This window comes from Nerophis lumbriciformis, linkage group LG02, assembly GCF_033978685.3.
Source record: "Nerophis lumbriciformis linkage group LG02, RoL_Nlum_v2.1, whole genome shotgun sequence".
NCBI lineage: Eukaryota > Metazoa > Chordata > Actinopteri > Syngnathiformes > Syngnathidae > Nerophis > Nerophis lumbriciformis.
In genome coordinates, this window is record NC_084549.2 from 23,180,785 (window position 1) to 23,208,199 (window position 27,415).

The 27,415-nt window shown below is 37.7% G+C and overlaps 1 protein-coding gene and 1 long non-coding RNA gene across 2 annotated transcripts in view; one reads left to right on the plus strand and one right to left on the minus strand.

The window, feature by feature from the left end:
• slc35f3b (solute carrier family 35 member F3b) overlaps positions 1-27,415 on the minus strand; it is a 137,307-nt gene that overhangs the window by 82,141 nt on the left and 27,751 nt on the right. The window lies entirely within an intron of this gene.
• The window catches only part of LOC133605661 (uncharacterized), a 67,489-nt gene continuing 62,450 nt past the window's right edge, over positions 22,377-27,415 (plus strand). Inside the window, exons 1-2 of the long non-coding RNA XR_009815164.1 lie at positions 22,377-22,540; positions 26,642-26,766. This is a non-coding gene — a long non-coding RNA (uncharacterized lncRNA). The remainder of the gene's footprint in view (positions 22,541-26,641; positions 26,767-27,415) is intronic.

Genomic DNA, 27,415 nt, shown 5'->3' on the forward strand with positions numbered 1-27,415 from the left:
TTAGTGTTATTAAATCATCTACATAGTGAAAGACACAAAATAAGCAAAATAAAAGTACAATTATGCAAATGAGAAGTAAAGAATCTAGAACGTTCTCTAAACAAAAATGGACGCACTATTGTGGAAAATAGAAAAACTAAGTACGACAAGTACAAAAACTACAAATAAAGAAGCAAATGAGATAATTTCTAGGATTAACGAATTATTGTAGAAGTTGAATACCAAATTATGCTGAAATAGTAGCTCCTTTAAGTAAATTAATGAAAAAATGAAATCATCTGTAGAGTGGAATTCAGAAGCTAGAGCAGCATTCTGTGAAATAAAAATAGAACAGAATGTGCGATTGTTACAGTAACGAAAATTTTTAAAAGCTATCAAATGACCATCAAATTGCTCAATGCAAGCGGCAGAACTAGAAGCACTAATAGAAGCATGTAAAGTAATGAAAGATCAAAAGGTCACAATATATATATAAAGATAGCCAAAATATAGGAATGATAAAGTCAACAGGAAAATCTGTAACACATTGGAGAACTGATTAAAAAAAAAAGAGAGAAAAAAGAATTAGTAGAAGCAGTACAGCTACCAGCTAAAATAGCAATATGCAAATGTGCGACACACACCAAAGGAACAGACACAGTATCAATAGGAAATGTGTTTGCTGACAAAACAGCAAAACAAGCAACAGACAAGGAAATACAAATTTCAAACTACTAACTAGCGCATGATATACCAAAAGACATGCAACAACAAAGTACTCCAAAAGAAAAAGATAAATGGATAAAAAACGGAGTCACGTTGAACAAAGAAGACATCTATGTATGTCCAGACAATAAACCAATCTTACAAAGAAAAATCGGAATAAGTGAGCAGCAATATTGAGCCAAGGTTGAACTCATGGCTCAACAGGAGGGATATGAATACCCTTATACAGAAGTACTATACTTCCTATAGTTTAATTCTTATTAAAAAAAATGTGTATAAAATATCTATGCAATTAACTAAATAAGAATGAAGGAAAACATTATTGTCTGGTCATAGTAGATGCATTTTCAAAGTAGGTAGAAATATTTCCTAAAGGAAAAGCAGATGTGCTGACAGTAGCAAAAGCATTATGCAAATATTTAGTAAAAATGTACATTAACATTACAAGTACAACAGGACTAACACCATTTGAAAGATAGTGGAAAGACCAAGCTGAGTACACTTAGCACATAGTAAAAAGGTCATATAATGGAAAAAGTATTTGGGATTGTATTTAAAAAGGTCATATAATGGAAAAAAAAAAAAAGTATTTGGAATTGTATTTGTGTTATCAAAGGGACATGTTAACTAGCACACTACAAATTCCACTGTAACAAAGTTGTAAGCATACCATTTGATGGTGTGTCAAAGTTTGATAATAATTGGTTCCTGTTTTGGTAATTAATTTGTTCCTTATGGCGGAGCAAGTGGGAAAGGCTACACAAACTGATTGTGTTGTATGTATAAGCCCAGACAATTACTCAAGATGAGTCAAAAAAAAGTTGAATTGAAGTAATGAGCAAAACAAAATTTACCTTGTAGCTAAAGAGACAAATCAGAAACCAATATTTGATAAATATGTGAAAAAAGCTCATTATACCTGCATTAACATGCAAGGCTCTGTACAACAGTTAGGAAACGTATCATCAGATAACTGCATACACATAGTAAATGTGTCAATATTTGTACAAGAATTGTTAACACGCCTGAACAGTTTGATATCTGAACATTGGAAAATAACTAGACATGATGTAAACTGGCAAAGTGTTGTAGATCCAACTTATATTGATGGGTGTCCAAAGAAGTATATCTGACGACTATAAATTGGTAAATCAAGTTGCAGATGGATTTGAATCATACGTCTACTGGTGGTGTACGATTAACAAGAATGTTGACAGAATAAACTATGTCCACTACAATGTACAGGGATTGGAAAATTACACAGGCCAAGACTTGAAGCCGTCGCTAATCAACTCGCCACCGCCACCTTCCTTATGGCTTTTCAAAACCGTATGACGCAAAAAAGGGGGGGTGTGCGCAATATTTGGTGAACAGTGTTGCACGTTCATACCAAACAACACCGATGCAGAAGGTAGCCTGACCAAAGCACTGGAAGGCCTTCGCACCCTCAACGGTAAAATGAAAGAGCACTCAGGCATAGATACATCTATGTGGGATGGGTGGATGGACGGTTTCGGCAAATACAAGTCTTTGGTATCTAGTATCTATGGCCGTGTTCAGCAATACTGACGTTGTGTGGATGTTGTTGTATTCCCTGTCTGTTCTCTGTTTAACCGTCTGATTACCACAGCGATTAGCCCAGCAGATGATAAAGCTGTTCAGATGTACTTCCTGGTGGACGACAAGGAAGATGAATCTGAAGACGAGGATACCTACCAGGATGGTGTTCCTGATTTATTTCCAGAAATGTCATAAATATGAGGAAAAATTTATGTTCAATTCTGAGTGTAAACATAACTTTGTCGTAAGGAAATTAACCATTAACTGAAAATTGCAAGAAGAAGTTATTAGGGATAAGGAGATTATGGGAACGTTTTTGCGATAAACAGGAGGGAATTGTTGGAATAATTGTTTGTAAGTTATCACAAAAGAAACGTTGTATTATGAATGCTGTCTTTTGAGGCCTAACAAGAGGAAGAAGGCTCGTAAAACTCCACTGTGATTTCAACACGGACAGATGGCAGGATCTGCTCAACTTCCAGAGGAACTCTCTTTGAAGTGTTAAACGAACTCTCTCTGAAGTATTTCACAAACTCTCTCCCAACTATTTGGTAACCGAGGTCAACGCTATTTACGACCCGCTGCCCTCTTGAAGTCGCTGTGGTCAGGAGACGGGAGGGGTTATCCATTATCCTCCAACACCTGCCCCAGCTGGACACAGGAAGAGCCCAGCCCGAGACATCCTCTTCTTGGACTTCAATGAGACCGAAAACAATGACTGTTTTACATACTTCCTATTCCTGCTGTGACATGTGTTGGTGCGTGAACATTGAACATCTGAATAAAGGAGGAGACGAAAACCTTCTTCGTCAGAGCGTGGTGCAGGACTGTACAGAGAGTGCAGTGGCCATGTCTCTCCTCAATATTGAGTCCAAATTGAATTCTGTCTCTGTTTGATTCCTTGCCTTTTGTCTTGTTTAATAGATGTCCTCAGTGTTTGAACGTGACAATACCAAGTACAAGAGCGTATCCAGCCGATACTACAATGATTACATCGATATTTTTTATAATCACAAAATCATTTTTCCTTTTTAAAAAAAATCATATTATGTTTTAACCCAGGAAATACGTCCCTAGACACATGAGGACTTAAATTATGACCAATGTATGATCCTGTAACTACTTGGTATCGGATCAATACCTAAATGTGTGTAAAGCATCAACACAAGAGAAGAATAAGTGTTTATTACATTTTAACAGAAGTGTAGATAAAACATGTTAAAACAGAAAATAACTAGCTATTAACAGTAAATGAACAAGTAGATTAATAATCAATTGTGTACAGCTTGTCCTTCAAATGTTGACAAAATAAAATAAATAAGAAATGACACAATATTTTCCTGCATACGTCAGCAGACAAATTAGGAGCCTTTGTTTGTTTACTTACTACTAAAAGACAAGTTGTCTAGTATGTTCACTATTTTACTTAAGGTCAAAATTTGTTCTTGGATTGCAATAAGAAACATATGTTTAATATACTGTAAGATTTTTTGTTAAAATAAAGCCAATAAGATTTTTTGTGGTCCCCTTTATTTAGTAAAGTATCGAAAAGTATCAAAATACATTTTGGTACCGGTACCAAAATATTGGTATCGGGACAACCCTAAGCGCAGCCAAAGGGAGCTCCTCTATTTCGCCCATTAAATCCAAAAAATAAAAATCCAAAAACCGCCAACAATACTCAACGGAAAACAATGGAAGACTGTCACTGTAAAAGTTAAATAATAGGTTAGGAATCTAATTAGGAATGTCTAAAAATACCTACTCTCTCCATCAAAAATACAAAATGGTTCAGGGTAGCGGCAAACCCAGCACGAACACTTCACTGTTCACTCAACACAGATGTCATGTTGTCATCAAAGTTCACCTGTGAACATTCACACAAAGCACCAAAATTTTGCAACAAGGATGAGTGAGGTACTAGTAGAAAGGTAAGCATTTAACACATGTATCTGTGGCAGCAGAGGAGAAAAGTATGTTCAGGCTTCACTTTTGCATCTCAATGCCAATAACTGTGGTGCATTCAAGGACCCCCACTGTACAGACTGCAAATGACCCAGATCATAGCATATTTCCATCTGTAGAGCTAAACACCCTCAAATAACAGTGGTTATTTTGTTGAGTTCATTGAACTGTGTGAGAAATTCCAAGGTTTTGGGTTTAAAAACAGCAACACCATGTTTAAAAATAATAGGAATAAGCAACACAGTAGATATTAATAGAATAGAATATAAGAGAAAGTACTTTATTGATCCCTGGGGGAAATTCAGCACCACAGTTCGCTCACAATAAACAATAAACACTTAGGTATTTTTTTACATGTGAATAATATAAATACAGTCTATTATACAGCATTATTCACATGTAAATAATATAAATACAGTCTACTATACAGCATTATTCACATGTGAATAATATAAATACAGTCTATTATACAGCATTATTCACATGTGAATAATATAAATACAGTCTATTATACAGCTATTCACATGTGAATAATATAAATACAGTCTATTATACAGAATTATTCACATGTGAATAATATAAATACAGTCTATTATACAGCATTATTCACATGTGAATAATATAAATACAGTCTATTATACAGCATTATTCACATGTGAATAATATAAATACAGTCTATTATACCGCATTATTTACATGGGAATAATATAAATACAGTTTATTATACAGCATTATTCACATGTGAATAATATAAATACAGTCTATTATACAGCTATTCACATGTGAATAATATAAATACAGTCTATTATACAGAATTATTCACATGTGAATAATATAAATACAGTCTATTATACAGCATTATTCACATGTGAATAATATAAATACAGTCTATTATACAGCATTATTCACATGTGAATAATATAAATACAGTCTATTATACCGCATTATTCACATGGGAATAATATAAATACAGTTTATTATACAGCATTATTCACATGTGAATAATATAAATACAGTCTATTATACAGCATTATTCACATGTGAATAATATAAATACAGTCTATTATACAGAATTATTCACATGTGAATAATATAAATACAGTCTATTATACAGCATTATTCACATGTGAATAATATAAATACAGTCTATTATACCGCATTATTCGCATGGGAATAATATAAATACAGTTTATTATACAGCATTATTCACATGTGAATAATATAAATACAGTCTATTATACAGCATTATTCACATGTGAATAATATAAATACAGTCTATTATACAGCATTATTCACATGTGAATAATATAAATACAGTCTATTATACAACATTATTCACATGTGAATAATATAAATGCAGTCTATTATACAGCATTATTCATAGGTGAATAATATAAATACAGTCTATTATACAGCATTATTCACAGGTGAATAATATAAATACAATCCATTATACAGCATTATTCACATGTGAATAATATAAATGCAGTCTATTATACAGCATTATTCACATGAGAGTAATATAAATACAGTCTATTATACAGCATTATTCACATGTGAATAATATAAATACAGTTTATTATACAGCATTATTCACAAGTGAATAATATAAATACAGTCTGTTATACAGCATTATTCACATGTGAATAATATAAATGCAGTCTGTTATACAGCATTATTCACATGTGAATAATATAAATACAGTCTATTATACAGCATTATTCACATGTGAATAATATAAATACAGTCTATTATACCGCATTATTCACATGTGAATAATATAAATACAGTCTATTATACAGCATTATTCACATGTGAATAATATAAATACAGTCTATTATACAGCAATATTCACATGTGAATAATATAAATACAGTCTGTTATACATTTAAGTACAGTCAAAAAGGAACATATGTATTATACAGTCTGATAGCTGTCGGTATGTGTTGCATTTTGGGAGTCTGAGCCTTCCACTGAACGTATTTATTCTCTCCGCCAGGTCCGAGTGTAGTGGGTGGGAGGTGTTGTTCATAATGGCTAGAAGATTTGCTAGACTTCTCCTCTCTGACACCACCGCCAGAGAGTCTAGCTCCACTCACACCACGTTACTGGCTTTCCTTACCAGCTTGTCCAGCCTGTTTGCGTCCCTCGCTCTCAGTACGCTGCCCCAGCAGGCCACGGCGTACAAGAAGGCGCCCATAATAAGCTAGTTTTGACAAAAGTGCACCCTTTTGTGTCCAAAATGCGTCCCATTGCTTTGCACTCACCTTTTTATGGACATTTAGAAAATACAAGTTGTCAGAATAATTGTAATCTAAGTTATCACAAAACTTTGTGTTTCAATGAGTTCCCGGCAAGCAGACAAAAGCTGTCTTTAATCCTACCAAGCAGAAGGCTTGTAAAACTCCACTGTGTAGGATGGGAAGCAACATGAAGGTGTTCTGTTTCATTCATGTATTGTAATCAACAGAAAGATATTGTCTTGACCCGAGATCTACAAAGCGAAGAGGAAGCAGGACAAGACTCCCCTCCAGACACCTGTTCTTTGAACTGTTTTACAAACTTTTCTTTGAACTGTTTGTAATAAAAGGCGATGGCTGTTTACGACCACCGTCTCTTAGAAACAGCTGTTGCCATGTAATCAGGGAAAGTCCAAATAAAAGAGGAGGCGTACAATCTTTCGCCGGAGCGTGGTGAGACTGTACAAAAAGTACAGTCTCAATTGAACCAAATTTAATTCTGTCTCTGTTTAATTCCTTGCTTCTTGTCTTGTTTAATTGATGTCATCAGTGTTTGAACCTGACACAAGTCAACCACACAAGTTGAAAAAAAATAGCAAAAGGGCATACAGAAAAAATTATTCATATTGATAACACAAATATAATGATACAAACGATGTTCCACAAACAAAAAGTGTGTAGAAACAAAATACTTGGCGTCCACAGAGCGGCACATGTGCGTGTCTAAAGGGGTTCTGTGTGAGTGTGAGTGGGAGCACGCCTGAAGGAAGCTACACTGAATAATTCACCGCAGCGACGCCGCACTCCAGCACCAATCCCCTCGCCCCGTCTAACTAGGACAGGGAGCCATGCTGACGTCCCCCAGCAGCCACGTCCACCTCTCTCCTCCTGGAGAGGAACAGGTGCCTGAACCAAACACACTCTATGTGCAGCAGCAGCAGCACCTTTCATGCATTGGTCTCGGCTCTAAATCCTCGCCAGTGAGTTGCCATGTGCGACTCCCACCTGGGGACGAAGCCGGGGCCGTCTGGGCTTAGGAGCCACTGCAGATTGCAGAATAAGATGGAAAGTGGTGGATGAGACTGTTAAAAGGAGCCCAGACAGTGACTCATAGACTTTTATGTGTGAGCACGGAGGAGGATCAACCTCCTCTGTGACGCTACACACACACGCGCACACACACACGCGCTTGTATGAATAGAGGTGTGTAGTCAAATATTGAAGGACCACAAGAGACACTTTTACATCACTATGGTTGCTCATCTCCAGGTGAGGGCAATCAAATGGAATTGAAACAGGCTCCAACTCTTAACAATTCGGCAACATACATGACTAGTGGTATTGTCATGACAGGTCACACGCTGTATATAATTATTGTTTTTGTCTCAGCGCTCCTTCCTCCCTGTTTTTTCCACTTCCTGTGTGCATTTTTGAACACACCTGTCTCTGTTTAGCAATTAGTTAAAGTTAAAGTACCCATGATTGTCACACACACACACACACTAGGTGTGGCGAAATTATTCTCTGCATTTGACCCATCACCCTTGATCACCTCCTGGGAGGTGAGGGGAGCAGTGAGCAGCAGCAGTGGCCGCGCCCGGGAATCATTTTGGTGATTCAACCCCCAATTCCATCCCTTGATGCCGAGTGGAGGTAATGGGTCCCATTTTTATAGTCTTTGGTATGGCTACTGTGGAGAATGCATATATGTTTAAGAGTTCTTTCTTTATTCATAGTCATGTTTGGATCAGATAGTATTTTTCTATTTATACTCTGTATACTTGTTTCTCTTTGTCTGCAGATGTCTGTGTAGTGTCTTAGGCATTGGAATGTGGCAGAGATACATTCCCCTCCTTATCTTATCAGTGTTGGAGAAGGGGGAGGCATTCCTTACTGGACAGGGATGGGGCTGTTTTCGTATTCAATAAGTTGTCTTTTCCCGTTTGAATGTTAGACCATTTGGAGATGTCGATATGAAAGGACGATTGGACTGGTTAAAGTTCAAGTTAAAGTACTAATGACTGTCACACACACACTAGGTGTGGTGAAATGTGTCCTCTGCATTTGACCCATTCCCTTGTTCACCCCATGGGAGGTGAGGGGAGCAGTGGGCGTCTCCTAAAGCTTTAGTAAAACTTGTTAATATTTCTATTCTGTCTTGATGGTCCTTCTTACTCAGCATATATGTCATCTAAACTGATAAAAAAAAAAACAGAAGTCATCATTATGGACCCACAAGCTGCAAATGCTAGCTCTCCTTTCAGCTAAACAGACTCAATAACTCCACAGTGATGTTTTTGGGAATTTTTGAAACTCAAATAGTACAAAATGCCATTGTAAGTTAATATTACTAACACAGACACTTATACATGTGTTAGCACGTTTACTAATGCTAACGACGCTATCTTGATTACATTACAATAGCGCTTAAAAATATGCATGAAAACATTCGTGCAGACATCACACATGGGACGGTTTAGTAAGTATGAATGGTTTTAGTTATATTGTAAAACTTACAAACGTTGCTTGGAGTGATGAATGAAGAATAATTTTGAGCAGAAACGCTATGGACGGCTACTTCCTTTTTGTGACTTGAACCAGAAGTACATTTTCAACCTGCAGCACCTGCAGTGAGCAAACTCATCCAAAAGATGGCGCCCTAGCACAAACACACACCAACACACCTTATCAGTGTCTCCGTCTGTGATTTATAAGGCCGCAGGGTTCAAAGCGTTTGAAAAAAGTAGCTGCTTATAGTCCTGAAAATATGGTAATGTCGATGTTGACGTTGTCTATTTATTAGAAGAAAAAAAGAATGAAGGTTATGGTAAGCTAAAACAAACTTGCTGTTTATATCAACTATTTTTCCTAAACTACACATTGAAGTTATAAATAGATCAATCGGACAAACTAATCGATAGATTACTGGATAACAAAAATAATCGATAGCTGCAGCACTGTCCTCTTTTCGTTGCTGTGTTGTGTTTGTATTTGTTCAAATGCAAGTCCTCTTCTTCTACTGCATTATTGTCAACTTTCAAGACAATGTTTATGCTAATAATATGTGCTTCCACGCGACATTATTCCTTGTGACTAACAAATCAGCATCTAATAAGAATTCTACCAGAAAGGTTGAAAAGAGTCCATGTGTCCTTTTACACTTTGCTGCGTTGTTATTCTTGCACAAACATTTTCTATCTGCTGCACAATCAAAGCACACAGATGTGATCTCCAGTGTTGTTTTGTGCCGGAGCACATACTGTAGGTCCACATTGCCAACAGCTCTAAAAGCTCCTTGGTGACATATCAATATGATGAAAAACATGGTTTTAATGAACATGCCGTCTCGTGCAAAACATCTACTTTATCACTTGTGACTTGCAGCAACTCATCCATACCAACTGTTGAGGTACTTGAGGGCAACACTTTATTTTTCCTGACTCTCATGACTTGACTTTCATCAATACAAATGTTCTCTTTGCTGTTACATTTTACAGAACATATGGGAAGGAAGGAAATTAGGTGTTTTTAAAATAGATTTTTTTTAAATGTGTTTTATTGATTAAGTAATGGAACAGATTGTTAGACGTTGGAAGACGACTACATTTTATTACAAAATCTACAGGAGAAAGTACATTATATTATTCTATTCTTTTAAGGCCGTACTCTCAAACGTTTAAGTGAAAAAAGGTCCACTTTTGGTGGAGCAACCCTTAAATGTGGGCGAATAATGTCAAATCTGGCCTTCTGCATATTCTCATTTAGATGAACACGACGAGAAACAGATTCTGACTGGCTCAGAGGCGGGCAGTCCTCGCCTCAGTTCACGTCTGCCGCTTGATGAACGTCATCGAGCAGCGACTACGTTTTTGGTCTATTTGCTACAGTGGACACTCCTGATTTTCGGTAGGTGAATGTTTAAAGGGCTGCTGAAGCCCACTACTACCGACCACGCAGTCTGATAGTTTATATATCAATGATGAAACCTTAACATTGCAACACATGCCAATACGGCCGGGTTAGTTTACTAAAGTGCAATTTTAAATTTCGCGCGACATATCCTGCTGAAAACGTCTCGGTATGATGACGTCAGCGCGTGACGTCGCGGATTGTAGAGGACATTTTGAGACAGCATGGTGGCCAGCTATTAAGTCGTCTGTTTTCATCGCAAAATTCCACAGTATTCTGGACATCTGTGTTGGTGAATCTTTTGCAATTTGTTCAAAGAACAATGGAGACAGCAAAGAAGAAAGCTGTAGGAGGGAAGCGGTGTATTGCGGCCGACTTCAGCAACACAAACACAGCCGGTGTTTCATTGTTTACATTCCCGGAAGATGACAGTCAATCTTTACCATTGGCCTGTGGAGAACTGGGACAACAGAGACTCTTACCAGGAGGACTTTGAGTTGGATACGCAGACACGGTACCGTGAGTACGCTTCCAAACATTTGATCGCTTGCCCGTACGTGCGTGCCGCTATGTGCATGTCACGTACGTAACTTTGGGGACTTTGGGGAAATATATGTGCTGTATGAACTTTGGGGAGGTGAACGGTACTTTGGGCTGTGGGATTGAGGGTGTTGTGCAGGTGTTTGAGTTGTATTGGCGGGTTATATGGACGGGAGGGGGGAGGTGTTTGTTATGCGGGATTAATTTGTGGCATATTAAATATAAGCCTGGTTGTGTTGTGGCTAATAGAGTATATATATGTCTTGTGTTTATTTACTGTTTTAGTCATTCCCAGCTGAATATCAGGTCCCACCCGCCTCTCACAGCATCTTCCCTATCTGAATCGCTCCCACTGCCCTCTAGTCCTTCACTCTCACTTTCCTCATCCACGAATCTTTCATCCTCGCTCAAATTAATGGGGAAATCGTCGCTTTCTCGATCCGAATCGCTCTCGCTGCTGGTGGCCATGATTGTAAACAATGTGCAGATGTGAGGAGCTCCACAACCTGTGACGTCACGCTACTCGTCTGCTACTTCCGGTACAGGCAAGGCTTTTTTATCAGCGACCAAAAGTTGCGAACTTTATCGTCGATGTTCTCTACTAAATCCTTTCAGCAAAAATATAGCAATATCGCGAAATGATCAAGTATGACACATAGAATGGACCTGCTATCCCCGTTTAAATAAGAAAATCGCATTTCAGTAGGCCTTTAATTGTAGTCAGAGAAAAGTTTCATGTTTTCCTCTTACCGGATTTTCACTCCGTCATTATATTGTACATGATATTCACATTTTTTGAGTTTCACTTGTATAAGTCCATTCATGTCAGCAATTAACTTCAAATGTGAAACTAATATGTGACATTAACTTCATCCATCCATCCATTTCTACTGCACAACGAGATATGTCAAGTCTTTATTATCATTTTGATGATTTTGGCTTACACTTTTTGAAATTGCACATTTTCTGAGATTTTCAATTCAAGGTTGTCATAAACTGTAAGCCATAATCATCAACATTATAACAAATAAAGCATACTTGCCAACCCTCCCAGATTTTCCAGGAGACTCCCGAAATTCAGCGCCTCTCCCGAAAACCTCCCGGGACAAATTTTCTCCCGAAAATCTCCCGAAATTCAGGCGGAGCTGGAGGCAACGCCCCCTCCAGCTCCATGCGGACCTGAGTCCGCTTTCCCACAATATAAAGAAAGTCTACAGTAAAGCAGTCCGTCTGCCGTAAACAGCAATGTTGTGACACTCTTAAACAGGACAATACTGCCATCTAGTGCATTTGATGAAAGCACTTTTGTGCGTGCCACACAGCATTGCATCATCAGAGAGGGTGTTCAGCATGGTTAGAAAGATAGTGACAGAGAATAGAACATCCATCCATCCATCCATCCATCCATTTTCTACCGCTTATTCCCTTTGGGGTTGCGGGGGGCGCTGGAGCCTATCTCAGCTACAATCGGGCGGAAGGCGGGGTACACCCTGGACAAGTCGCCACCTCATCGCAGGATGGACAATTCAACCCTTAACTCAAGAATGAGTAGATGAGTGTTATGCAGAGGTGGGTAGAGTAGCCAGAAATTGTACTCAAGTAAGAGTACTGTTACTTTAGAGATTTATTACTCAAGTAAAAGTAATGAGTAGTCACCCAAATATTTACTTGAGTAAAAGTAAAAAGTATGTTGTGAAAAAACTACTCAAGTACTGAGTAACTAATGAGTAACATACACACACATATCATATATATATATATATATATATATATATATATATATATATATATATATATATATATATATATATATATATACATATATACACATACATTGATATATACAGTATATCATTTATATTTATTTATTTTGCCGTTTTTGTTTACATGTTAAAGGTGTTTTAATGAATATACATGCATGTTTAACACATATAGATTCCTTTCTTTCATGAAGACAAGAATATAAGTTGGTGTATTACCTGATTCTGATGACTTGCATTGATTGTAATCAGACAGCAGTGCTTAACGTCCACGTTTTCAAATGCAGGAGAAAAACAGTTCCTCCTTTCTGTCTAATACCACATGAAAGTGGTTGGTTTTTGGTATCTTATTTGTCCAGCTTCCATATTCGTTTTCACACACTTTACAAGAAATACATTGGCGGCAAATTCCGTAGCTTGCTAGCTTGTTTGCGCTGGCTTTCGGAGACTCTTATTTTGAAAGCGCAGGCGCGATGGAGCGGCACTTTTATTGTGAAGACAGGAACTGTGCAGTCAGTCTTTAGGCTTGTGACGGGATGTACGTTTGAAATAAAAGTGTCTTTTTTCCTTCACACTTTTGATTGATTGATTGAAACTTGTATTAGTAGATTGCACAGTACAGTACATATTCCGTACAATTGACCACTAAATGGTAACACCCCAATAAGTTTTTCAACTTGTTTAAGTCAGGTCATGTGACCGCCTGGCTCTGTTTGATTGGTCCAACGTCACCAGTGACTGCATCTGATTGGTGGAACGGAGTCAAACGTCACTAGTGACTGCATTTTATTGGTGGAACGGAGTGAAACGTCACCAGTAACGCAGGCACTTCGAAGGTCTGTCTGACAGACCAAAACAAACAAAGCGTGCATTAACAGATCGATAAAAATTAGTAGCGAGTAGCGAGCTGAATGTAGATAAAAGTAGCGGAGTAAAAGTAGCGGAGTAAAAGTAGCGTTTCTTCTCTATAAATATACTCAAGTAAAAGTAAAAGTAAGTTGCATTAAAACTACTCTTAGAAGTACAATTTATCCCAAAAGTTACTCAAGTAGATGTAACGGAGTATATGTAGCGCATTACTACCCACCTCTGGTGTTATGTGTGTGTAAATAAATGAACACTGAAATTCAAGTATTTCTTTTATTTATTTATATATATATATATATATATATATATATATATATATATATATATATATATATATATATATATATATAGCTAGAATTCACTGAAAGTCAATTATTTCTTTTATATATATATATATATATATATGCATATGTATATATATATATATATATATATATATATATATATATATATATATACATACATATGCATATATATATGTATATATATATATGCATATATATACATATATACATACATATGCATATATATATGTATATATATATATGCATATGTATGTATATATATATATATATATATATATATATATATATATATATATATACATATGCATATATATATATATATATATATATATATACATACATATGCATATATATATGTATATATATATATATATATGCATATATATACATATATACATACATATGCATATATATATATGTATATATATATATATATATATATATATATATATATATATATATATATATATATATATGAAATACTTGACTTGGTGAATTCTAGCTGTAAATATACTCCTCCCCTCTTAACCACGCCCCCAACCACGTCCCCGCCCCAACCACACACCCCGCACCCACCCACCACCCCCCACCTCCCGAAATTGGAGGTCTCAAGGTTGGCAAGTATGAATAAAGGCTTGACATATCTCACTTTGCATGTAATAAGTGAATATGACATGTTACTAATGCTACATTCTTGTGTAATTTCCACATGATTTATTTTGTTAAATTCTACAGAAGAATATTTATAATATTTAAGTCATTTTTTTTCCTTCTATGCTGCGTATACGACCTCACTGTAGGCTTTCTAAGGTCATGTTACCTCTAAACTCAACAAAATTTAGGCTAATCCACCTTTTTTTCTTTTTTTCCAAATAAGAATCGGTAAGAGAACCGTTAGAAAAGCAAATCGTTAAGCAGAATCGAAAGTCAATCCAACTGGGTTGAGTTTTTTCTTGCCCTGATGTGGGATCTGAGCCGAGGATGTCGTTGTGGCTTGTGCAGCCCTTTGAGACACTCGTGATTTAGGGCTATATAAGTAAACTTTGATTGATTGATTGATTGATTGATAGAGAAGCGAATCGTTAAGCAGAATCGAAAGTGGAATCGGAACTGGAAAAATCTTATCAATTCCCATCCATAGCAGCTTCCACAGTCTCCATTGTAAGTGGACTTTTGATTGCATTTATTTAATATTTAGAATGCATAAAAAAATGCATCCATCATCATGTCTTTCATATTGATTGCAAAATTCCAACTAAAGTGTAGTTCCCCTTTAACCAGCAGGTCACCCGCATAACCGTCATCTAGCTGTTGAATGACTAGAAATGCTGAAGGCCTTTCGGGTTACTTTTTAACTTTCACTTCATCAAAAAGGATCAGAAATAATCAGCTTTTGTCAATTCACTGACTGTGCATTTAATGAAAAAGTCAATTTATTCTAATACAGCTATGAATATTAATGTTAAAGTGATTAATATTCATGTAAACAGAAAAGCGGGGATTGCTTTTCTCCCGTCTCCTTCCGATGAAAACAATAAATGCCAACAACATAGTAAAGTGAAGCCCTCACTTTGCCATTGGACTCATCCTGCAGGACATTGGATGAGGGCTTGATATTGACTCCAATAAGTGACTACAGTACTTGTTTCAAGGACCTCAGCAGTCAAGTTAAATTAACTTTCCAATGCATCCTCAGAGCAAACACAGCTCATCTGAAGAGGCAAGCGGCTGTCCAGAATAGAGCAACCAACAGCAGTTTATTGGATTAATGGCTTCAGCAAGTTCCCTCTGAGAAACTTTAGAGTGGGGTTGGGGGTGAGGTAACAGTTGGCAAAAAACGCATCTTAACGTCTTAGTTAAATTACAGACCTCCAGGGTGACCGATCTGTGTATTGATTTCTCACTTGTTCACAACTTCCACTCTGCAGCCACTTCATTAGCTCCATCATTCTACTGTCCCCATAAACCCTTAAACCTCCCTTTTATATATATATAAATATTATATATATATATATATATATATATATATATATATATATATATATATATATATATATATATATATATACATATATATATATATATATATATATATATATATATATATATATATATATATATATATACATACATATGTGTGTATACATATATATATGTATACACACGTGTGTATATATATATATACTGTACATGTATATATATAAATATATATATATATATATATATAAACATGTATATACATGTACAATATATATATATATATATATATATATATATATATATATATATATATATATATATATATATATATATATATATATATATATATATATATATATATATATATATGTACATCAAGCAAAATTGGGAAAGAATTCTACCTGAAAAGTTTAAAAAATGGGTCTCCCAAACATTTACTGAGTGTTGTTAAAAGGAAAGGCCATGTAACAAAGTGGTAAAAATGCCCCTGTGCCAACATTTTTGCAATGTTTTGCTGCCATTATATTAAATTTAATTTCTCAGTTCGAACATTAAATATCTTGTCTTTGCAGTGTATTTAATTTAATATAAGTTGAAAAGGATTTGCAACTCATTGTATTCTGTTTTTATTTATGAATTACACAACGTGCCAACTTCACTGGTTTTGGGTTTTGTGGAATAAAACTAGTTTGTTTCTTCAAGTGACCATTTTAGTCATGTATTATTCAACTTTTGGAAGAAAAAAAAAAGCTAAATTTCACCTAAAACAATAACACACAATAAGGTTTAGTGTACATTGTACTTATTGAAATATTCATGGAGTGCAGGTCTTGTTGTAAAATTAGTTTTGGAGACGCTCTGCAATAATAATTAATAAAAGTGCTTTCAAGACAACTTCAAAAATGCGTTGTACGCTATACTTTATATTTTAGTCGACAAAATGTTTCGGAATTTCGTCGACTAAAACTGGAATAAAACTAAAATAATTTAGATGACTAAAATATGACTATAACTAAATATATATTAATATAACTAAAACTTAATTAAAAACAGGTGTCAAAATTATTGCTGATACAAACCCCTAAAATATTGTGTGTCCAATTGCTCCTAATAAATAGATTTGCCTGAAGTTGGGTCATTTGCATAAATGTACAGCCTGCTTTATAAAGAACAATTATCTTGTCGCACCTTTACACAGACTGCAGCTTTTCAATTGACCCATAAAGTCCAGAGGCAGCTGTTAAATGGTGTCAAGCTGGAACACTTGATGGCAGCTCTTAAGAGTCACACTCCACATGAGAGAGTGCTCTCCTGCAAGAATAAGCATCATCCAGCCTCTCCAATTTAACTTACTTGATCAAACTATAACCCCTCAATGCATTTCACCTACTAGTGCACTGCTCACACTGTCAACAGTCATGCTTCTGAATTGTCAAATAATATACAGTATTTATTCATCAATACTGTAAATGCCACTAGCTCCCTCTGCTGTCGAGTCACAGTACAAATCACTTGCATGTGTCCTTTATAATATGCAAAGGTTATTTTAGTGAAATAAATGCATTTCAACTGCACCAATTCCTATATTACACAATACCTGTAATACAAGCAACCCTCACATTGTCAATTTTTTTATTGTATGTTGTAGTCTTTCACTGCTAAAAAAAAATCAGTTTGAGGAGTATGTTAAAGGCATAAGAAATAAAATACAAAAATTACACAAGTGTCATTTTAATTTATCAAATCGTTAACCGTCTCGCAATAGTATCTTGTCATATCATATTCTTGCTGAGAAAGTGGTCAAGAATTGAAAGACAGGTGATGATAAATCAAAGAAAAGTGGCGCCGCAGAAATGTAATGTACAAATAGTTATAAAACTATATAAACAAATACATTATTGTAGAACACACTGCAGTTGCTCTTTAAATGTGAATATATCCACTCTCAGCACAGTGGAACAGGGGTTAGTACGTGTGCCTCACAATACGAAGGTCCGGGGTTCGAACCTGCGCTTGGGATCTTTCTGTGTGGAGTTTGCATGTTCTCCCCGTGACTGCGTGGTTCCTCCCACCTCCAAAGACATGCACCTGGGGATAGGTTGATTGGCAACACTAAAAATTGGCCCTAGTGTGTGAATGTTGTCTGTGGCCCTGCGATGAGGTGGCGACTTGTCCAGGGTGTACCCCGCTTTCCGCCGGAATGCAGCTGAGATAGGCTCCAGCACCCCCGTGACCCCGAAAGGGACAAGCGGTAGAAAATGGATGGATGGATAGATCAGTCACATCACTTCGCCCTATTGTGATATTGTTGTCATAATATTACATTGGAACAATACAAGTCACTACACAACTTTTCCATCCATCCATCCATCCATTTTTCTACCGCTTGTCCCTTACGGGGTCGCTGGAGCCTATCTCAGCTGCATTCAGGCGGAAGGCGGGGTACACCCTGGACAAGTCGCCACCTCATCGCAGGGGCCTTAAGCAATTCTTTTAAGCACCTCACCATTACAAAAATATTTTGTTTAAGCACCTCACCGTTACAAAAAACAATCACACTTTTTTTTATTTATGTGGAACGTTTGTGATCCTTGTTTTCAGTTAAACTTGAATTTAATTTGGTATATGTTTTACAGTGAAACAAAATCGAGGTAAATAAAGTGTTCACTAAAAATAACTGACATACGTAATTAAAACATAAAGTTCAATATGTTCCTGACATTTTTTTTGACGCCGGGATGTCTGGGAAATTTGCCATTATATTTATATTAATTTTTAATATTAATTAATATTAATATTAATATTTTTGTGGTTAAAAAAATCATATGAAGTGTCCTGTCAGTTATCAAACAGATGTGCCAGAGTCTTAAGTACAACATAAAAATGTTCAAATGTATCAGGAATTCATTAACACTGGAGGCAGCTCAAACTTATTTAAATGCAATGATTATGCCACCCATCCATCCATCCATCCATTTTCTTCCGCTTATCCGAGGTCGGATCTCGGGGGCAGCAGCCTAAGCAGGGAAGCCCAGACCTCCCTCTCCCCAGCCACTTCGTCCAACTCCTCCCGGGGGATCCCGAGGCGTTCCCAGGCCAGCCGGGAGACATAAGCTGTGTCCCAATTCAGGGTCTGCATCCTTCGGAGGACCCGGCCTACGCAGCCTCAGAAGGCTGGACCTTCGGAGGCACCTCCGAAGGATGCGTCACCCGTTGTTAAACGGGACAGTCTAGCCTGCGGAGGATTTCCCGGTTGAAAGTGTATTCGCTGCCAGTGCCGGTGCCGCAGCTTGTATTTGCCGCCATCGTCAAAAAGATCCGGGTTGAACAAAGGCGCGCAAAGCATCTTGGGATATGGGAGGCCACGAAGGATAGTCGCGGTGCATCCTCCGAATACAGGGAAAAGGAGGGCGCATTCGTCAGCTGCATATGGAGAAGCCTTCGAATTTGAATGAATTGGGACAGCCTTCGGACAGCGTTGTGACATAAGCGGCCTTCAAATTCGCCCTTCGAAGGATGCAGACCCTGAATTGGGACACAGCTATAGTCTTCCCAACGTGTCCTGGGTCTTCCCCGTGGCCTCCTACCGGTCGGACGTGTGATAAACACCTCCCTATGCAGGCGTTCGGGTGGCATCCTGACCAAATGTCCAATGTCTCGTTTTTATTATTGTACAACATGTTGGTCCCAGGCAAGCAAAATGACACTGAGGCCAATGGAATCCTTGCACAAACAATCGCTCAAAATCCTTGACCGAAAACCACAACACCACCATCACTGTTTACTTCTCCAAAAATATAGATTGTTACATTTTGCTCACATTCAAAGATTAGCATCAATACGAATGGCCCATGGAATCCTAAATAACAGTGCACCAGCGCCACTTAAGCACTTTGTCCAGTTTACATCTACTGTGACCACTAGAAACACACGAGCCTCCACTAGGGGGCAGTGTAGCGTACCCAGATGTAAAACCTCTTTTGCACAGCCTTTTCATATAAAGCCATAAAGGAATGGAACAACCTCCCAACAAACTTAAAAAGTCTAACTCTTCATTCACAATTGAAGTTAAAAAGTGGCTTTGGCGCAATCAAAGCTGCTCACCCGGTCACTGAGGTGGACACTATGTTTGACATGTCAACTCAATGTGTAATATACTTATGCATGAGAACATTTTGTTGTAAGTTGTGAGGTGTGTGTGTTAAAATCATGGTTGTGTTTTATTAATGATGACAGATGTGAACAAGAGCATGTATTGTCTTTGTGTGATGACGTAAATGAGGTGTGGTTGTATTGTATAATAAGTATGTGTCAATGAAAGGGCATTTTTTGACTTTTGTTAATTTGATTACATGCTAAAGTATAATTTTATTCTTATAATTGTATTGCATGTTATTTGTATCTCTTTAATTTAGGTAGCCCGGGACTGCAGATGGAAATGAGCTATTTAGCTGTAATCTGGTGCAGAACATATCTGTCTTTGAGCTTTATGTTTCTGTGCATTGTCCATTCAAATAAAGACTAAACAGAAACAGAAACAGAAATGACCCTTTTTCATGCACTTTTTGTGCAAAACGTACTTTACACCAAGTACCACCTTAAAAAGATTTTGCTAAGGCCTACTGTTTTTACAAACCCCGTTTCCATATGAGTTGGGAAATTGTGTTAGATGTAAATATAAACGGAATACAATGATTTGCAAATCATTTTCAACCCATATTCAGTTGAGTATGCTACAAAGACAACATATTTGATGTTCAAACTGATAAACTTTTTTTTTTTTTTGCAAATAATCATTCACTTTAGAATTTGATGCCAGCAACACGTGACAAAGAAGTTGGGAAAGGTGGCAATAAATACTCATAAAGTTGAGGAATGCTCATCAAACACTTATTTGGAACATCCCACAGGTGTGCAAGCTAATTGGGAACAGGTGGGTGCCATGATTGGGTATAAAAACAGCTTCCCAAAAAATGCTCAGTCTTACACAAGAAAGGAAGGGGCAAGGTACACCCCTTTGTCCACAACTGCGTGAGCAAATAGTCAAATAGTTTAAGAACAACGTTTCTCAAAGTGCAATTGCAAGAAACTTAGGGATTTCAACATCTACGGTCCATAATATCATCAAAAGGTTCAGAGAATCTGGAGAAATCACTCCACGTAAGCGGCATGGCCGGAAACCAACATTGAATGACCGTGACCTTCGATCCCTCAGACGGCACTGTATCAAAAACCGACATCAATCTCTAAAGGATATCACCACATGGGCTCAGGAACACTTCAGAAAACCACTGTCACTAAATACAGTTTGTCGCTACATCTGTAAGTGCAAGTTAAAGCTCTACTATGCAAAGCGAAAGCCATTTATCAACAACATCCAGAAACGCCGCCGGCTTCTCTGGGCCCAAGATCATCTATGATGGACTCTTGCAAAGTGGAAAAGTGTTCTGTGGTCTGACGAGTCCATATTTCAAATTGTTTTTGGAACTATTCGACATCGTGTCATCCGGACCAAAGGGGAAGCGAACCATCCAGACTATTATCGACGCAAAGTTCAAAAGCCAGCATCTGTGATGGTATGGAGGTGCATTAGTGCCCAAGGCATGGGTAACTTACACATCTGTGAAGGCACCATTAATGCTGAAAGGTACATACAGGTTTTGGAACAACATATGCTGCCATCTAAGCGCCGTCTTTTTCATGGACGCCCCTGCTTATTTCAGCAAGACAATGCCAAGCCACATTCAGCACGTGTTACAACAGCGTGGCTTCGTAAAAAAAGAGTGCGGGTACTTTCCTGGCCCGCCTGCAGTCCAGACCTGTCTCCCATCGAAAATGTGTGGCGCATTATGAAGCGTAAAATACCACAGCGGAGACCCCGGACTGTTGAACGACCGAAGCTCTACATAAAACAAGAATGGGAAATAATTCCACTTTCAAAGCTTCAACAATTAGTTTCCTCAGTTCCCAATCGTTTATTGAGTGTTGTTAAAAGAAAAGGTGATGTAACACAGTGGTGAACATGCCCTTTCCCAACTACTTTGGCACATGTTGCAGCCATGAAATTCTAAGTTAATTATTATTTGCAAAAAAAAAATAAAGTTTATGAGTTTGAACATCAAATATCTTGTCTTTGTAGTGCATTCAATTGAATATGGGTTGAAAAAGATTTGCAAATCATTGTATTCCGTTTATATTTACATTTAACACAATTTCCCAACTCATATGGAAACGGGGTTTGTACTACCAAAGCTTGTGATTGTCAGCTTCGAACATGTCTCTTATTTGCAGCTCAGTTAAACACTAATCCAGCAAGGGAAATTTGAACTTGTAATGGTTGGTTTGTACATTTGTATTGGTATGATTTTTTTTCATACATATTTCATGTATATATTTCAAATAAATAAAATGGTGTTCGTGAGCAGTGCGCACCACTAGATGGGACCAGCGTGCCATCTTACAGAGAGGGTATTGGCAAGTCGGTGTCAAATCTGATTGGTCAAAAACCATCACGTGACTACAAGGCGCCAAATTGTACACCACTTCCTCATCGGTCATTACTTGTAATTGAAGATGAGTAATTTGTCGTGTAAACATGCCCTGTTGTGCCAAAAAATGCGGGAAGTATTTAACTTGCATCTAAGAAAATGATGTAAAGTTAGCCGGGAAGGCGGGAGTGCTAATGAATGACAACAGTAACTTGTGTGAGGTAAGCAAGCATACATAGACAAGGTAGACTTGAACTGTACATCACACTCTCAGTAACAGTGAGTGGATACACTTTGTTTGAGAAAACTTTTTTTTTCCAAAATTGCACCTATTCAGCATGTGTCACCAATAATCCAAACCAAACTAATACATGTTGCAATAAAAAGCAGCATTAGTTCAGTCTTCAAGTATGGTGACAATCAAATCAGGAAGCTATGCAGACTCAACACAGCAAAACCTAAGAAAAACAAAAGTAAAAGCACAGACATGCAGCGCAGTGATTACAAACAATACATTGGAGGCAGCCACCTAGTTGACATACTTCACACAAAAGTCATACTTTTTCCCGTAAATGTTTTTAGCAGCAATGAGTGTGTTTACAAACAAAGCTTTCTAATATGGCTAAAAGCAATGCATTGTGGGAAATGTATACAAATTCATAGCACTCTATACTGCATTAAATACAGCCGCAAAAGTGTCCCACAATTATACTTAAGCATGTTTTGTTGTAGGTTTATGAGCTGGAGTATGTTTAGAACTACATTTAGACTTATTATTTTGGTTTATATAAAACGACATCAGAAAGACTGCAATTGCATGCTTCCAGGCACAACCGCACACGTCCTTGGTGACCCCTATACCTACTGTCCCTATACATGACTCTGACCTTTGGTACTTTGTAGTTTGAGAATCAATCATCAATCCATCTATTTTCTACCGCTTGTGCCTCTCGGGGTGACGGGGGTGCTGCAGCCTATCCCAGATGCACTCGAGCGGAAGGCAGGATACACCCTGGACAAGTCGATGCTTCTCAAATGTAGCAGGTCCAGGGTTAATGTAATTGAATGTGGCGGACCGCCACAGCGTTTTTATTACTGCCACACCTTGAAAACAAATTAAAGTAATATAATATATTGTGGGCCGCACGTTGGTACAGGGGTTAGTACGTGTGCCTCACAATATGAAGGTCCTGGGTTCGATCCTGGGATCGGGATCTTTCTGTGTGGAGTTTGCATGTTCTGCCCGTGACTGCGTGGGTTCCCTCTGGGCAACACTAAATTGGCCCTAGTGTGTGAATGTTGTTTGTCTATCTGTGGTGACCCTGCGATGAGGTGGCGACTTGTCCAGAGTGTACCCCACCTACCGCCCGTGTGCAGCTGGGATAGGCTCCAGCACCCCCGCTACCCTGTAAGGGACAAGCGGTAGAAAATGGATGGATGAATGGATAATATATTGTAGCCCCAAGAAGAAATTACACCAAGTCCGACACTATTTTTAACTTTTATTACCAATCTTATGACAATAAATGGCAAAACAGGTTTTACCTCCCGTGTACACACTTTTGTCTCCGTGCGTCCGTGCTTTCCTACCGGACACACAACAACACTTCCTCATTCTCTGCCAATCACCGTTCAGGCACGGATGGTGTGTTTGCAAACATGGGAAAAACATTAAATCCAAACGACACAAACATTAAACATTACCACCAGCAGGTCTTTACAGTTTGAATGGATATACGGTACTGTATACATGTAGCCTATTATTTGCTCCACTATTGACAAGTGATGTACCGAAAACTTGACCACCGAAAATAAAGCTTTGATTACTGAAAACAGTGCTGACGAACCCGGATGTAAACTAGATGCACGCCATTGTCTAGAGCAGTGTTTTTCAACCACTGTGCCGCGGCATACTACTGGGCCGTGAGATACAGTCTGGTGTGCCGTGGGAGATGATCTAGTTTCACCTATTTGGGTTAAAAATATTTTTTGCAAACCAGTAATTATAGTCTGCAAATTATGTGTTGTTGTTGAGTGTCTGTACTGTCTAGAGCTCGGCAGAGTAACCATGTAATACTCTTTCATATCAATCAATCAATCAATCAATCAATGTTTATTTATGTAGCTCTAAATCACAAGCGTCTCAAAGGGCTGCACAAGCCACAACGACATACTCCGTACAGAGCCCACATAAGGGCAAGGAAAAACTCATCCCAGTGGGACGTCGATGTGAATGACTATGAGAAACCTTGGAGAGGATATCAGTAGGTGGCAGCCGGTAGATAATTGCTTTGTAGATGTCGGAAACAGCGGGAGGCAGTGTGCAGGTAAAAAGGTGTCTAATGCTTAAACCAAAAATAAACAAAAGGTGAGTGCCCCTAAGAAAAGGCATTGAAGCTTAGGGAAGGCTATGCAGAACAAAACTAAAACTGAACTGGTTACAAAGTAAACAAAAACAGAATGCTGGATGACAGCAAAGACTTACTGTGGAGCAAAGATGGCGTCCACAATGTACATCCGAACATGACATGACAATCAACAATGTCCCCACAAAGAAGGATAAAAACAACTGAAATATTCTTGATTGCTAAAACAAAGTAGATGCGAAAAATATCGCTCAAAGGAAGACATGAAACTGCTACAGGAAAATACCAAAAAAAAGAGGAAAATCCACCAAAATAGGAGCGCAAGACAACTAAAACACTACACACTGGAAAACGGCAAAAAACTCAAAATAAGTCACGGCGTGATGTGACAGGTGGTGACAGTACACCTACTTTGAGACAAGAGCTAAAGTGATGCATGGTTGGTTATGGTTTAAAGTCATATCCAACAATTGCGACAACGACTTTTTCTGTCAACTGAGTTTTGTTTTTTAATGATTTCTGCTGGTGGTGTGCCTCCGCATTTTTTCAAAGCAAAAAATGTGCCTTGGCTCAAAAAAGGTTGAAAAACACTGGTCTAGAGCGTTGTCAGCATGTCTGTGATGTGGATGTAACCAGATATACCCGTGGACAGTGATCTACAAAATATGCAAATAGTACGAAGACAGGGGCGATTTCAAAAAGAGAAAGATCAACTATAGCAGCGCAAAGCAAGTGTGACGTCATGCAGCTCGGCTCTTTCGTCAGGGACATTGAGGAACAGAAGTTAAGTGTTTCTAAACACGACTACATTTTATAATAACACCAGAAGAAGATTAGATTTGTTCCGAGTGGTTTTTAATACAAAAAAATGTCATTAAAAGTCTCTAGAAGGACGCTTGAAAAATGCTCAAAGTACATTGTACAATAAATAACAATAATTGAAAATATGACAAAACAATATAAAAACATATCTTAATACTATTAATTTTGAAAAATTCATTAATTAATACTATGATTTGTTTTTAAATGTATGTATACTTTTTTTAGCCTAAAATATAGCAGATTAGGCAAATTATTCGATGACATCATGGGGACCACGCCCCCACCGCCACCGGTATCTTGGCAGTCGAGTGGAAACCATGATTTACCTCTCCTATAAGGGGCGGTAAGGTTTCACGGGGGCCACGAGAGGCAAGGGGGACTTCTTTTTTCGTGCTTGAACAAAACACAAAAGTACTCATAAAATATGTCACTCTTTGTTTTGGTGTGACCGCCATGTTTGGGAAGATGGTGTTGCACTATGATTTTATTACATTGCATTAAGTTGTGTGTGTAATACACAGGCATACTGCACTCACATTGCTGCAAAGTAGTCTAATAGTATTTATTAGCCTGAAAAAAATGGTGTTATTGGTCGTTTTCTATTTCGAGGCTGAGGTTAATGAACCGGAAAAGCACCATGCATTTCATCAAAGCTGCGCAAAATGCCTTTCTTCCTTGAATGTATGATTTATTGTGGCCTCCAGCAAGATAGCATCAGTTGTTCGCCCTCTGTGGAAGCAATGTGATGCTGCAAAGCTTAAAAGTCTCAGGCAGGGATTTGATATAACCATGCAGACCTTGGAAACTTTACTGAACTTAAAACAACTGACTAGAATACTAAAGAAAAAAAATCAAAGTCCTGAATGATTTACACATTTTCCTCACTGCTCTCAAAAGAACATATTCTACTAAAGCGCAATGACTATAAAAACACATGTGAGACTCAGCCATGTTTTGATCAATCTTACTAATGGGAACTCTGTGTTTTGTATTAAATCATTTGAATTAGTTCCAATAACTACGCAAGAAGCGACATCGGTCATTCTTTCTCGCCAAATAGGACGAATAGGTTAATTTTCTGCTTAATTGTGTGGCGTCATTGAGCTCCAGAGATTTTCATTTGTGTGTTTGAAGTGCTCAGAGGGCCGGCTGGTTCCAGGCGTGTCACTTTCACCGCCCATCAAGCTGCTGTCTGATCATTGGTGAGCCAAAGTCATCGACCATGACAGCGTTTGCTGCTTTGGAGTGTCTTCAAAAAGGTGTGTGTGTGTGTGTGTGTGTGTGTGTGTGTGTGTGTGTGTGTTGCCTCACGTTACCAATCTGATGGAGATTTTGTTTGTATGCTGTGTTAAAGCTTGTCAAATGTCACCACCCACAGAAGTTAATTATTAATATTGAGTTAAGTTAAAGAGCCCCTCTAATGCTGACAATATCGGCACTTATTTTATAGTTGAATTATGGAACCTGCGGACAAACAGAGAAAGGACAAACCCGGTGCTTAAAAATGAGAGAAAAAGAAGATAAGCCGCTAGTATTTTGTTTTGCATCCTCTTCTGCTGATGTTTTCCCCAAACTGCTTGAGGAAATACTGAACGAGCATGAAGAAAACAAGGCCATGGTGTCTATGGAAGAGCAGGGAAGTCTAGAAATGGCGATTATTTACTTTTTTGATCATAATTTAAACCATATTAGTTTTGAAGTAATCAAAAACATGCAATTAAGTGATGAAAATAATAGTTTTACATGTCTTCATCCACAGTGTCTATAACAGGTGTGTCAAACTTGTTTGCATTGAGGGCCACATCACAGTTATGGCTGGCTGCCTTCAGAGGGCCGCTTGTATTTGATTATTATATATATTTTTACGTACACTGTAAAAATACAAACTAATCTGTAGATTTTACAGTA